Genomic DNA, 11,096 nt, shown 5'->3' on the forward strand with positions numbered 1-11,096 from the left:
TCATTCGTGAAAATTTACTTATTTTTAGATTAAAATGTCGGCCATTTTGCATGCGCCATTTTGAATTTTGAAAATCTGGCATCAAAATCGTAATCTGCGCCCCAAAAAACCATGGTATACACCTTTGCAGATCAATCAAAACCATTTTAGACTTTTGGCCAGGTTTTTAGGGAAATCCGCCACTGTGCAGTGGAACCAAAATATCATGTTCCAAGCTACTGTGTCAAAAAAAAGAGTGACAATTACAAGCAGAAAGTGGCCTATTGTGGTCAAAATGTATTCCTATTTACTTTTCGAGGCGTTCCTTAAGATCTATTGTTAAAAGTACAAATGGAGCTAAAGATGGCCAATGTTTACACCATACAATTTCACCATGTTAGACATAGCGTGCTGATTATGTTCCAGACCATCAATGGAGTAGAAGCGTTTGTTTCGCGAAACGAAATATATCCGCTCACTGTTAAAATACAAATTTTAAATTCCTCCGTGGGTTGGAAGTATTATTCCTACTATTGTAGCACCTGCAGATCCCATTTCCCTTACTCCTAACCTTACCACTTCCCCAATCCTTCCCATCAGGGAAATGATGAAAAAACTATTCATTGCAAGGCACAAATCACCGAACAACATGGGGAACATGCCATTTGAGCCAGACGCTACTGATTCCTGGTTCCTGAGTACCCACAAATTGAACAACTCGTAACTACACTGATAGAATATATTCGTACATCGCCAGGAATTTGTTTCGTACAGACAATTTTCATAAAATATACGAATTTTTTAGTACATATGATGAATCGTTCGTAGTTCTATTGAAACATTTTTATTTTTTGTAACGAATTTTTCGTGAATACCACGAAACGACTTTCGTTGGTTTATTACGAAACAGCTCATTCGGCAAACGAATTGTTCGCTGCTATATACGAACATCTTTGTAATATTTACGAGTACTATTCGTCAAACCGTCAACGTCAAAAAAGCTTCAATAGAGGTAGAATACGTCAACAATTCATCACGACGGTCTCAGTCTGACTATTTAGTAGCCGTATCCGTGCCTGCCGGTTTCAGGAAAATTTCCTGAACCTCTTTCGTTTCCAGTTGATCCAGAATCCGGAGCTGTACGGATTCAGCTGAGCCATCGCGAACTGCTCGTTGGTTTTGTATGAATAAGATTGAGTTTTTCTCTGCTGGAGCAATATCAAAATAATATGCCATTTTTTCCTGCTCATTATTTTATTGAACAATTTATAAAAAGAACAAGTTAACGCGCATCACTATCTTTAACCTTTTAAATATGTATACGATCAAACATATTCGTCACCACACCTATCCACCGCCTTCTAACCATCCTTCTCCCAGCGGCTCAAACAATCAAGTGGCTTTCACCCTTCTTCCCAGCCACTCACTGGAAGTCATCCATCTTAGTCGTTGCAATCGGTGACCCGATGCAAGTCAAATGATCGATAATGGTCGTCTCGTCTCCAGAATGGTTATCCTTCACGAACAGCTGCATATTCTGCACGTTCAGAAATTTAACGAAGTGCAGCGGAATCGGTGATCCCGACACAAGATCCTTCTGCCCCAGTACGAGATCCTGCACCGAAACTTGCGATTCGGCCATATCGAAATCGAAGGTGCTTGGTTTTTTTTAATTCGTTTATTTGACACGGCTCATAGCGGTAGCTTAACGGAGCCGTGGATCTTTTATACGTTTACAATACATGTAAAAATAAAAACACAAACAAGAATTAATTAATTGGATCTTGTGCGCGCAACTTTTTATTGCGAGCGGAGACCTTCTTTCGCAAAGTCTGTTGGCAAACAGCGTCAGGGGGGTCATTTAATTCACTCAATGGTGCTTGGTTGATTGATAAAGATTCTCACCTTTTTTCGGTCCGTAAGAGGGCGGTGCTTTGAACTTGATGGCACTGATTTTGACCAGCTGATTGAAGGTAATCGAAATGATCAACTGTTCGTCACAATCGGGCACCAGATGACCACCGCTGGAACTGAGCGCATTCACTATCGGGTGGTCGTTCGATTCGTTCAAACATTCGCACTGGTTCTTCTGGATTAAGGTGTTCAAGTCCAACATTCCATGACCGTAATCTTCTCCAGATTCATACAAGCTGGCGACGTAATGTTTCTGTATTTTGGCTTCAAGTCCATTAATGTCTGCACCCTGCATCCTGTCAATCTTTGTTCTAGCTTGGTAGAAAATAAACATTGGCATGGTCGACATGCCCTGGGACGGTGTCGTTTCGGTACATCTGTCGACGTCCACCTTGATAAACACAGCCTTTGAATATTTCGCCGGAAGCTGATCGAACAAATTCGATATGTTTCGGCACGCTCCACACCAAGCTGTGGTAAAATCCACAACGACCAATTTTCCTCCTGCTGCGGCTAGTTCGGTTTGGAAGTGAGCTTCATCGGTGATTGCTTTAACAGCCATGCTGTATGGTTTCTTGCGCTGCTATCGGTTAGATGAAGATTCTAGTTACAGGGCCACTATTTTACCCGGAGAAATTAACTACTTAATTAACGTTATGCACTTTACTCCTCACAAAATTTAAGTAATCGAGAATGACGAGAGATGAACGATGAAAGATGATTACGAAAACTTCTCTTAGATGAACGAAATGAATTCGTGCGACCAACATTTCGTTTCATTCACGAAAAATAATGTCGTTTTCAACGACAACATTCGTGCAATGTACACTAAATAGGTAAAATTTACGAAAACTTTCGTTCATCAAGCGGCCATTTCTTCACACCACAGTAAAATCGATTTGGCCACATCGATTTTTTTAAATTAAAAAAAATCGAAGTTTTCAAGCATCGATCCCAAAAGATGTACTGAAAACAATAAGAGGCTAACAAATACGAAAACTTTTCTAAAATAAACGAAATGAATTCGTGCGACCAACGAAGTCGTTCGTAATATATGCAAACATTTATTGAAACAAACGAATCATTTCGTTTCATTCGTGCCATGTACACTAGATAAGTAAAATTTACTAAAACTTGTGTTCATCAAGCGTCCATTTCATCACACCACAATCTTTCTAGTCCTCAATACAGGTAAGCAGGTTGAAATAAAATCGATTTTGCCAGATCGATTCTGTTAGTTAGTTAAAAAAATCGTTGTCGTCAAACATCGATCCTAAAATATCGATTGCAAAAATAATGAATACGAAAACTTTCCTAAGATGAACGAAATAAATTCTTGTGAGCAATGAAATCGATCATATTATACACAAACGTTTATTAAAATAAACGAAACATTTCGTTTCATTCGCGAAAAATGGTGTCGTTATCAACGATTACATTCGTGCAGTGTACATTAAACGTGTAAAATTTACGAAAGCCTTCGTTCACCAAGCGGCCATTCTTTTTCATGAAATGAACGAAACCTACTAGTTACAATGCACGAAAGTACTTCGTTGCAGAAAACAACGAATGAATTCGTGCATTGCATAATCAATTTCATTATATTTACGAAGTTATATTATCAGTGTATGGCAATTTTACCCTATTTGGATACCGCGGAATAAGAAGCTGTCGAAATTCACCTGTCTGGCACGCTATCTGTGGATGTGGCAATATGAGTCAACCGGAGTCTAATAGATACTATGGACTCCTGTATCGACCCTTGCGGCAATTAAAACATTGTAACAAACTATGGACTCACGAGTTTCCCATGGCTGAAGAGGTACTAGCTCATGCTGAACTAGATGACTTAGGTATAAAAGGACCCGGCAGTAATGCAAGCCTTGGGGCCCGACGCGGCTCTCGACGACCCTGCTCCTGACCCTGACATATATGAGCATCAAAAATGACTTAGTTTTACGTTTGATTTAAATTTTACATGACATTGAATTTCGTAAATCGTGTAATTTTACTCCACAGAGACGAATCACCCTAAGGATAAAACCTCTATAATTAAAGAAAAACAGATTATTTGAATCTCGATTCTTGGGATTCCTAGAACGACGATGGTATGGCATTTCCCATTACACGAGATCGGTTAAAACGAATCTTCATTGGGTGACTCGTATACATGTTTACTGAAATAACACTGAAATGACTATCCTTCGAAGTAAAACAAAACCATGAGATCAATGATAAACCGCTATTTATGTGCACTAAAAGACCAACGAAATAATCGATAAATTCCAATCCTAAAATAACCAACTGTATGCACCTTCATTCTGTGCACCGTGGTACCACCAATTCTAAAGAAAATCTAATCGACGAGCTTACCTGTACCATCCGGAAGCTGCTGGCTGCGTGTAGGACGGGTATCCATAGTAATACACTCCGTTCGTGGAATCCGCCGACGTTAAAAGAACCAAAGCCGTAGAGAGCAGCAGCCGCAGCAGCAGTACAAAGTGGACGCCACTTGCCATTGTTGATGTGAGCTTTGTTGTTTGCGACTGGCACATGGTTTGATTGGCTCCCGATTCACGCGCTGCTGATGGATGGATAGATGAATGGTCCGACTTGAAAGGCTTCTCGATTGACACTGCCGGCGGATACAAATGTTCTACCGCGGTGCACTTCACATGTGTGTGCTACTATTGATGGATCTTTTTCTTTTTTACATTTGCCTACTCTGGCCGAAGGTACAAATTGGCACCTGACTTAGTTTCGCTTCATGCTTCCGTTTGGGTGAGAGCGGAAGGCGTAAGTGTATTCATGGAATTATCATTTTTATTAATTTACGTTAGCAATGTAGCGGATCAGGGAGAAAATAAAAAATAAATTGATTTTGATTTTACAGTCATAATCTACCACTTCGTGTCGAACGTGACAAATTTGCTGACGTTGAAGCTGGGTTTGAAACTATTCCAATCTTACGAGATTGTACTGTAACATTGGCTTAGAAAATTTGTCACCTCGGAAAGTATATTGTGATGCCTTGAGATTTGTTTCGGTAAATTTGTGTAGAAATATTTAAATCGATTCACTGATGTGTTGTGATGTGATGCTATATGATGTGACACGAAACCACCTCATGGTTTGACCAGTGGATATGTGTAGTTTTACTTTGAGCTTTCTTGAGCTTGTGCGACCACCACCCCTGGCTGCTACTCCGTTATCGATCTGGACTAGCTGAAGTTGCACAGGGAATCAGTAGATAATTATGCTTGAGAGTAGCGAAACATCTTTTAATGTGCAACTCCTGGTAATCCTAAAGTGTTTATTGGTCGGAAGGAAAGGGAAGGAATGTTAGTCCGATACTTGCTTTTGCTAGAGGCCATATATACTACTGCGTACTCAACAAGTATCACGGTAGGAGGATATTTGTTAGTATGTATAGGAGTGCGATTCTTCTTCATGTTCTAGCTATTTTCCATGCGCCTATTTCCGCTATGAAGCCAAAGACCTACACCAGAGAGGTGACGACTCCACTATCTGGACTAGATATTGATCCATCAATTCATGGACCTGGCTTTACTTCCCCTCCGAAGGAAGACGTGATCACAGAATATTTCACCTCAGAAAAATCTCAACTGGGATGAGTGGCGGTCACGCTTACCATGCAACCACCGGCGCCGTCTACTGTATATGTGTACCCAAGTAACAATTTTGGTTATATTGAAGTTTTATAGCGTTTAATAAAACTAATATTTAAAACCTCCCGTGCTAACTTTATGGTCTTATGTACTTCCTACAGGCTGCTATAAACCCATGTTATGACAAATTGGCCCAGTTTTATTGTAATCAGTAGAACTTGACATGCAAACTATCATAGGAGTAATAGTTTTATTACAATTTAATTCTACTCTTTAGGTGTGATATTAAACCAACAGCATAAAACCTTCTCCTGACCTAGCAGTGTGGAAAACCACTATATGAGCGCTATTAAACCATCATAAAACTGTGTAAAGTCTTCCTGAAAAAGTCCATAAAACTTCGTATGCTATCCATGTTAGAACTTTCAGTGTTAAGCTAATTTTTTTCACTGATTAGATGTATTCAATAAAATTTTATCGTGGTTTTATTCCTTAACATCGCATGATGCCAATTGTCGAACAAAATGCCATATTGTATGGTATACATTTTCTCAGAATAGTGAAAAAACAACTTTATTATTGTTCATAACACATCCATGCGTGTTAAGGATTTATGGTGAAACATCATGAAAGAGCAACGCAAAACAAATGCGCCCCATGAATTCTACTAAAAAAGAGCACACGGTAATATTTTTCTGCAAATATTGAAACAACACTTAACCAAGTTTTAGTAAAAAATGTTAAATGTTTTGTTAAAAAGTACAGATTCTTTCAAAAAATGTCTCAAAGCGATTGATTCCACCCTTCATACGAACAAGAAGGCGTATATTTGAGAAATTTTACTTTGCAATTTGCTATTTTTGCTTCAAGACGACATTTTTTTAATAAAACTTGGTATACTTGAATAATTCTTTCATAAGACAATTCCTCCTAAAACGGTCATAACTGAGTAGTAGAGTGACATGAAAAAGTAACCCCTGTCGGCCCACCCCTGAGTCGATTCCTAATCCCACCAGGAGTACTTATACCAAATTTGAGCAAATCGGACAAGTCTAGCTACCGGACCAACGCGCCTAAATTTTGTATGGGATTTTTCTACAATTTACAAGGAGAAAACCCACTACCTCGCATTTTCGCCGCTAGATGGCACTATATGCATTGTATTATCACTGTAAATGAAAAGAAGAAAGATAATTTAATTGTCTACAACCTTGATGAAGACTGCTAGTCAATCCGGCTTTGTTGAATGAAGTTATTAAACTTTTAACGAAGACGGCGCCGGTGGTTGAGTGGTAAGTGTGACCACCACTCATTCCAGTTGGCCTGGGTTCAATTCCAGCCGAAGTCGTTGAGATTTTTCTGAGGTGAAAAAATCTATGGTTACGTCTTTCTTCGAAAGGGAAGTAAAGCCAGCCGTTGGTCCCCGGTCCATGAGTTGATGGATCGATATCTCGTCCAGATAGTGTAGTCACTTCTCTGGCGTCGGTAAAGAAGAAGTAGAATCCAACTTCTATATATCCTCCTCCCGTGATACTTGTGGAGTGCCCAGTAGTATATACGGCCTCTAGCAAAAGCAAGTATCGGACTAACAATTCCTTCCCTTTCCTTCCGCGATCTACGTTCGGGCCTGGCCGGCGCCGATATTGATCAATAAACACTTTAGGATTACCAGGAGTTGCACATTGAAAGATGTTTCGCTATTCCCAAGCATAATAATAGTAGAAAAATCGCATACAAATTTCAGGTGCATTGGTCCGGTAGCTAGACTTGTCCGATTTGCTTCAAATTTGGTACAAGTACTCCTGGTGGGAATGGGAATCGACTTAGGGGTGGGCCGATTGAGTTTTCAAACATTCATTATTTTTCTGCGCAGTCTACTGAGCAATTCATATAGCAAGCGTGTTTATCATGGCACTTCTGCATCTATGTTGAGAATGACAAGTTTTATGTTGGACTAAATCACAGCTTGCTGGTTTTGATTTTTTTGACAGTGGCTTTGTCCAGGATGGTAAATGAAAGGTGGGGGTTTTTACTATGTAACGGTGCGGTTGTCAAATTTGAGTAGCGCAATAGATAAAAATAAACACACTGAATACTCGCCATCTCTATAGTGTGTTCTGTCAGTGTCATTCCAATCGAGCACGAGATTTGTCAATAGTCCTCGTTCAATAAAGATTCGCAGATATTTTCTTGAAATTGTGTACTGAAATCTAGGGATAGATCTCTTGAGATACATTTTTAAAAATCAACGAAATTAAATATTTACTTTCCATCGAAATAGAAATTTGAAATGCATTTTGCTTTGCGTGTAAGACGTCAAAGCCCTGCCAGAAACTAACTTTACTCCAACAAAGTTTCGAACGAAGTAGATCAGCGTAAGACGCTTGTTGAACAAATGTTTTGGCAAAAGAGTGAAAGTTGATGCAATAATGGAAATGAAATGCGTTTTTTCAAAGTGGATTCAAATTTCCCGAACAGAAAGCAATACCGAAATTGATCGTAGAAACGTTCAATTTACAACGGTTTTACGTTTCTTACAAAAGAAATGTATAGGATTCGCTCAAACTTTGAAAACTTTTTCCGAGGCCCGGAGGGCCGAGTCTCATATACCAATCGACTCAGCTCGACAAATTGAGACAATGTCTGTTTGTGTGTGTGTGTATGTGTGTATGTATGTATGTACAAAATGTCATGTAATTATCTCAGCAATGGCTGAACCGATCTCAATGAAATTAGTTTCAAATGAAAGGCCTAACGTTGCCATTTGACACTATTATTTTTGATATGTTGTTTACTTTCTGAAATATGGGCGATTTTGTCAAAACACAGCAGGTTTTTTGCAAATAACTTTCGAACAGTACAATATTTTCCAACAAACTGCACATAAATAGAAAGCTTGTAAAAATACCTTTCTGACAAGCTATAGATTGTCTAAATTCGTGCACGAGCGGCGGAGATATTAAACATTTTGTATTTTTAGTCCTCGCTTACCAATTTCCACTAATTAAAAATGAGATTGTTTCATGCAGAGTATTGCGTTACTGGTGTTTTAGGGGCAAAACTAAACCGATTTTGAATATCGGGGTATGAAAACACATCTACGTGATTCAAGGAATTCGATGTTGAGAATATTTTGTGAATTACCTTTATAATAAATGAACTATTTCTCAAAAATCAATATATAAGTTCACTTCAAAGACAAAATAATGTGTTGATAAAGAAATAATGAGTTCTAGTATTTATCCCTTGGATTAGGAATTGCGTTCAATCATGAGGTAAATGTTGGATTGTATATCAATACACAGATCAACAAGTAATTCACCTAGTAGTGAGATAAAAGATTTCTCATATAATTATACTCGTGGCGTCACCGAAAGCAACTGTATGTATGAAGCCCAAAAATCTAGCGAAAATTTAGCTCTTTTCCATTTACTAGTCACATTAATTATGACAAGAATGAAAGAAATCAATATATCATAATAATATACCTATAAAAATAATGTCACTGCATTAACCATCATTTGCCATTCCTCACACGCCCCCCCCCCCCCCCCCCATCTCTCTCTCTCAATCTCTCTCTCTCTCTCTCTCTCTCTCTCTCTCTCTCTCTCTCTCTCTCTCTCTCTCTCTCTCTTTCGCTCTCTCTCTTTCTCTCTCTCTGTCTCTCTTCTATCGCATCTATCTAGCTATTTCTGTATCCATTTCTAAGTTGTGTGATAAGATCTTCTGCCAATCTGAAATATTTATTAATTGTAATTGCGAAGGTTTGAGAAAACAAAACTATTTTTTGTCTGCTGCTACATCAACTCAACTTTAATTCAATTGTATTCAAAGCCTTCGAGATGGTCGACGAATTCATGTATTTGGGCTCACTGGTAACCGACGACATTGATAACAGCAGAGAAATTCAGAGACGGATCTTAGCGGGATATCGTGCCTACTTTGGACTCCAGAGGACGCTCCGGTCGAACAAAATTTGCCGCCGCACGAAGTTGATTATCTACAAGACGCTGATTAGATCGGTGGTCCTCTACGGCCACGAGACCTGGACTATGCTCGTGGAGGACCAACGCGCCCTTGGAGTTTTCGAACGAAAGGTGTTGCGTACCATCTATGGTAGCGTGCAGATGGAAGACGGAACGTTGCGCAGGCGAATGAACCATGAGTTGTATCAGCTGCACATTCGTTGTATTGGTACGAACTTTCATGAAAAATAACGGATCAAAGACCAAAAATATTCACAAATTAGATCCAGGAAAAGAAGTCTCCCCAAGTACCCACTCTCGATGGGGGATGCAACTACAATGTGTCTTCTAACTTATCGTCGTCCATATTTGGATATACTGAGTAGTTTGAACCATTTCTTTTTCACAGTATTGGTCTGTATAGGACTTATTTATCCATATTTCCTGCACGAGAATTTCGAACGAAACAATATGAAAGCTATAAGGTTGAATGGAAAGAGACTGCATTGCAATCAACTGAATGTACGGCTTTTATGCTACCGACATAGCCTAGACATTTCACACTATTTATTTCAATGCAAATTGTTGGGCCCACTGTCTCACTGCCGCGTGAGTATGCAGATCCGTTGACATCTCATCGAGATGAGCATCAATAATGCTGATAGGGTATGTAAACAAAGAAGGTGAGAAGAAATGAAGTGATAGCGATTGGCGTGAAATGAGGTAGAGGAATCATAGAAAAAGGAGGCAATATAGAGAGTTAGTAGAAAGTGTTTAAAGTTGCGAGATAGTTGAATTAAAGTGGATTGTGGACGGTTTTCTCAAGTGAACGAAGTTGCTTGGAGATAGAACGGCACAGGATTTTAATAGTGAAGGAAACTATACCGCTTTACGTGGACGAAGAAAAACGAGGTTAGGAAAGGGAGATAAGTGCGAATAGTGACAACACGAGAATTAATCGTGCGTGACGTTGTACGGAGTAAAAGCGAAAGGGACGAATACAGATCAGTTGGTGACAAACAACAGAGATTAGATTAAATATCAATATCGTATTGTTGGTTTGGAAAGGTGTAACGAGGAGGAAGAACGGCAAAGTGAAAGGGAAACAAACAAAATCAAAGAATTGTTTCCGGACGGAACTTAGCAAAATGGCTTCCAAATCACCCGAAGGCGATGTTACCGTCAGCTGTTTGATCTGTAGCGGGTCGTCGAGATTCCCACATGGTGGAGTGCGGAATGTGTATGCTGTGGGCACATTTTAGTTGCGCTGGAGTTACTGAAGAAGTAACCAACGTAGATTGGTACTGTCCGAAGTGCACTCAGCAGTTGCGCGTGCCAAAGCCGAAGAAGACAATGAAGAAACCGAAAAGTGACGGAGGATCTGCTCCGGGTGCTACGGTATCGGATGTGATTCGGCAACAGCTGGAGGAGGAAAGGATGAGGAAGGAGAAAGCGCTAGCCGAGCAGATGCAGCTACGGGCTATGCGGCTCGAGATGGAGAAGGCGTGGAATGAGAAGCAGTTAAAAGCAGAGAAGGAAATGCGTGAGAAGGAGCTCGCCAATGAAAGAGAAATGCATGAGCAGAAATTGAAGCAGGAGCAGGAACTGC

At 39.7% G+C, this 11,096-nt stretch overlaps 1 pseudogene; it reads right to left on the bottom strand.

The window, feature by feature from the left end:
• Nucleotides 1-1,363: 1,363 nt before the first annotated feature.
• LOC131679624 (thioredoxin-like protein 1) lies at nt 1,364-2,540 on the bottom strand (annotated as a pseudogene).
• Nucleotides 2,541-11,096: the final 8,556 nt, after the last annotated feature.

The sequence above is a fragment of the Topomyia yanbarensis genome, chromosome 2, assembly GCF_030247195.1.
Source record: "Topomyia yanbarensis strain Yona2022 chromosome 2, ASM3024719v1, whole genome shotgun sequence".
Classification (NCBI taxonomy): Eukaryota; Metazoa; Arthropoda; class Insecta; order Diptera; family Culicidae; genus Topomyia; species Topomyia yanbarensis.